This window comes from Apium graveolens, chromosome 4, assembly GCF_009905375.1.
Source record: "Apium graveolens cultivar Ventura chromosome 4, ASM990537v1, whole genome shotgun sequence".
Lineage (NCBI taxonomy): Eukaryota > Viridiplantae > Streptophyta > Magnoliopsida > Apiales > Apiaceae > Apium > Apium graveolens.
Window position 1 is genome coordinate 279,780,410 of NC_133650.1, and position 4,934 is coordinate 279,785,343.

The 4,934-nt window shown below is 39.4% G+C and overlaps 1 non-coding gene across 1 annotated transcript; it reads left to right on the forward strand.

Moving 5' to 3' along the window:
* The first annotated feature begins 4,415 nt into the window (after nucleotides 1–4,415).
* Nucleotides 4,416–4,522, forward strand: LOC141723171 (small nucleolar RNA R71). The gene has a single exon (XR_012576160.1). It is a non-coding gene; the product is annotated as a small nucleolar RNA R71 (small nucleolar RNA).
* The last annotated feature ends 412 nt before the right edge of the window (nucleotides 4,523–4,934 follow it).

Sequence of the window (4,934 nt, forward strand, 5' to 3'; positions counted from 1 at the left end):
TCATTGCACGAACACCATACTACCAGACATCCACAAAAGAGATAAAAGCTGAATAGACACCAATTATGCTTAGTCTTTATATGTTTATAAGAATTTAAAACATAACGGTTTAATGCACAAGTTATCTATCATGATTACATAGGGCAAGTAAGATGGTTAAAATTACCTATAAATCATGCATAACAATAACACACGAACCTATGCTAGCATGGCAAGTTCCAAAACTCTATATTCACTGCCGCTTCAATAGAGATTAACACACTATCTTATATGGTAGCTACACACATAAGACTAATAAGCACAACCAATACTAGGTTATTATACAATCACCACATACTAAGGTATCGAAACAATTTAATTAAAGAAATCCATAAATAAATTCGCTAGAACCCCACGATAACGATTAGTTCATAATCGAACTCATCATCACCATGGGTTCCAATGAAAGCATGATAATAAATAATATAAGAGTACTAGGGTTCAAGAACAAATCGAAAACGAGCATCCAAGTATCAACTATATTAAAGAAAACAAAAGTCTTCTTCTCCGTAGCCTTCTCGTGCTCTCTAGGTATTCTTATTGCTCTCCCAGACCTCCTTGTTGTTAAAAACGTCTTTTTATTGGTATATGTAGGCTCCAGCATGACCAGGACTCTCAAAATCTTCAATTTCGACTAAAATCAGGATTCTGGGGCAGAAACTGGGTGCGGGCGCGCTGCTACAGGGCGCGGCCGCGCTGAAATAGTGTTTCAGCGGCGCGGGCGCGCCAACTCTTGCGCGGCCGCGCTGACATTTTGGAAAAATTCTGATAATTCTTCTTTTGGCCGTATCTGGATTTCTGCTCGTCAGAATTAGGCGATTCAACTACCCACACGAAGCTAACGATATTCTCTATAACTTGAGAATGGCCTAAGCTTCCATTCTGATCTATTTTCAGCATATTTGTTTGAAAAGCTTCTTTCTTCATTTTACTGATGCCTGAAATGCAATAACACAAAAACACATCAAAAATACCAATAACTTGAGTCCAAAACCCCAACTTAAGCCTGTAATGAAGCATTCCAAGTAGATATAAAATCCACTTATCACACCCCCAAAATTGAATCGATGCTTGTCCTCAACCATAAACAGACTCAAAACTACAAAACAAACCTAATGCATGAATGCAACTACGTGAATGCAACTAAATGATAATGTAATTAATCCCCTTAGAATAACCATAACCAAATGAATAAGCCAATGTCTTTTTGAATACAATGACTCAAAACAAAGCTTGAATAAATCCCAAGTTTATAACTAGAATAGACGTTAAACGCATAATGACTCACAACTCCTCCTTTCTACTAGAGTTATACAAGGATTCATGCTATTATTGAACACATAACAAAGATGCTTACTTGACCATGCAATGAATGAGGTCCCAAAAGACCTATATAATAATACCCATGTAGGGAGCGTTAGGTTAGCGGATCCCAGACTATGAAAAGCCTTAGGTCACTAGGCACAAAGTCCCCTAAGAACTTAATAACTCGAGTATTAAAGAGCTCACTCTTGATCAATTATGCATACACACATACCTTTTTTTCTTTTTTGTTTCTTTTCTTTTTTTCAATATTTTCTGAATGAGTGCGTTTCGCTCCATCTCATTCAACCCTAGACTACTCATAAAAATATGAGTCGATGACTAGCCATTTGACGCCTAGCCTTATTCACAACTAGCAATGAAATCCAAGTTTTTCTCCAGTTTAAAATTAGTGTTCTTTCAGCGATTAAGAGAATACAAAAAAATCTAGATATAAACAAGTGATTAAATCTCAACAATTAAACAAGTCTGATCATGATCTAGTTCAAAAGCAATCCTATAAGACTTTGTGAAAATTTTTGTTTTTGGCATGCAAATCAATTCATTAAGACTTAAAAATCCCTCTATTCGTCATCACCACACTCAAATCAACATCAACTTATCAAATAGCATAGTTCATCTTAAGGGATCATGCTAAATATGCACTAAATGCAACTATATGAAATCACATAAAAAAATATGTCCTATATGAACAATCATGCAACACTACGAATGAAATACAACTATATGCAACATGAATCTATATGAACTATATGGACACACACAAACTAATCCTTACATTATCACCCCGAAACTTAAAATTTTTAATGTCCTTATTAAAGGTAACAATAAGGATTTCAGGCATACCTAGTTGTCGGAAAGATCACCCTTCTCAGGTGGAGAATCAGGTGGCCAATCAACCTCGACACCAGTGGCTCGGAAAAGAGTGCCCAAAGCCTGTGTTAAATCTGCAGCAAAATGATGGTGAATGTCGTGCATGGCCTTCATACGCCTAGTCACTCGCTTGTACTGCTCATGACCCGCACCAGTCTTATCAATTACCTGTTGCACATGAGAAAAACCCTCTGTAGGCACGAGAAGATCCGTCCAGCCACTCTCCACATCATCAAAAATATATCCCAACCCCTTATCATGGGGTGCCCCTAAGAATGAATAACTCAAGTGATCTGGCAGTCGATTGAGCTCAAGTGTGGGAGCTTCTTCAATAGATGCTTCAAAACGCTCCTGAGATATTTTCAGCTCTGCTAACCCAAGAGAATCGAATGGCATATTCAACTTCCTCTTCCATGGAGGTGCATTCAAATCCTGCATTTGCTCTGCTCCTTCTTCATCTTCTATAACTGATTCCCCTATTAAGGATCTCTCTAAGGTAGCTGACTTCGGTAATTGTTCAAGCTCTGAATTTATGACAGAGTCGACCCACTCTACTTTAAAGCACTCCTCTTTAGCTGTGGGTAACTTTATTGCCTTGAACACATTAAAAGTGACCTTTTGATCGAAAAACCTCCATCATAAGCTCTCCTTTTTGCACATTGATCATAGTTTGGACAGTAGCTAAGAATGGTCTCCCCAAGATAATGGGAATCTTCTTATCCTCCTCAAAGTCAAGAATTACAAAGTCAGAAGAAAAGATAAGTTTGTCCACCTTGACCAACACATCCTCCACAATGCCTCGTGGACATGTAATAGAACGATCGGCCAACTGCAAGGACATATATGTCGGCTTCGGATCAGGTAGACCAAGCTTCTTGAAGATAGACAAGGGCATCAGATTGATGCTAGCTCCCAAATCACACAAACACTTGTCGAACGACAAGTTTCCGATGGTGCAAGGAATAGTGAAGCTTCCAGGATCTTTAAGCTTCAGAGGCAACTTCTGTTGCAGCACAGCACTGCATTCCTCCGTGAGAGCAACGATCTCTAAGTCATCAAGCTTCACCTTCCAAGAGAGAATACCTTTCATAAACTTTGCATAGATAGACATATGTTCAAGAGCTTCAATGAAAGGTATGTTGATATGAAGTTTCTTGAACACCTCCAGAAACTTCTCAAACTGCTTATCCAATTTTTTCTTCTGTAGCCTCTCAGGAAAAAGAGGTGGATGATAGACCTGTTTCTCCCCTGTATTACCCTCAAGAGGAGTGTGTTCCACAGTAGTCTTCCTTGGTTCCACCTCTGCTTCCTTCTGCACATCTTCCTCAGCTATAACTTCATATTCTAGAACTTGAGATTTTTCAGGGTTTGCAACCTTCCCAGACCTCAATGTAATTACCTTAACCTGCTCTTCTGCTTCTCTCTTACCTGGAACTTCTGTATCACTAGAAAGTGTTCCTGGTAGACAATTCAATAAGGTGTTAGCAATTTGCCCTATTTGGTCCTCCAGAGTCTTGATAGAAACAGCCTGGCTTTGGCATATAAGAGCCTGGTTTTTGCATATAAGCCTCAACTCCTCCAATTCAGATTTTTTATTCGAATATTGACCTGCACCTTGAGTTTGTTGTTGAAGTTGGAGTTGTTGTCTTGGTGCAAATTATTGCTGAAAACCAGGAGAATTAAATTGCTTGTTTCCAAACTGCTGATAACACTGTTGCATTGCATTCTGCTTGTTACTCCAGCTGAAGTTAGGATAATTCCAGTTGTCAAGATGATAAGTGTTTGGAACTGGTTGCTGCGATCTCTCAAAGTTGCTCACAAATTGAGCTGATTCACTAGATATAGCACATTGCTCCATCGCATGTGAACCTGCACAAATCTCACAAACACTCGACCTCTGATGAACTCCATATTTAGCCAACGAATCGATCTTCATAGACAACGCCTTTAGTTGAGCAGTGATAGCCGTAGCTGTATCTACTTCAAGAATTCCCGCTACCTTGCTCTGTGGCAATCTCTGGGTTGGATACTGATATTCATTAGCAGACTTCAGTTCAATTAGATCATAAGCTTCATCGTAGATCTTAGCTCATAAGGCTCCACCCGATGCTACATCGAGCATGGGTCTGGACTGTGCTCCCAAACCATTATAAAAACAATTGATGATCATCCAATCAGGCATTCCATGATGAGTACACTTCCTAAGCATCTCCTTGTAGCACTCCCAAGCTTCATATAAAGATTCTCCTGATTGCTGCGCAAATTGAGTAAGAGCATTCCTGATTGCAGTTGTCTTTGCCATAGGGAAGAATTTAGTGAGAAACTTTTGAGCAAGACCTTCCCAAGTAGTAATCGAACCAGCTAGTAGAGAGTGTAACCAACTCTTAGTCTTGTCCCTCAGAGAGAATGGGAATAGTCTCAGCTTCACAGCATCTTCAAAAACACCGTTGAACTTGAAGGTGTCGCAGATCTCAATGAAATCCCTAATATGCATATTGGGATCTTCCGTTGGAGAACCCCCAAACTGGATTGAATTCTGCACCCATTGAATTAATCCAGGCTTGATTTCAAAAGTATTAGCCGAGATGGCTGGTCTGACAATGCTAGACTGAATGTCATTAATTTTCGGTTGAGAATAATCCATCAAAGCCTTCGAATTCGCTGCTGGTTCTCCCATTGGAACAAAAACTTCTTCTTCA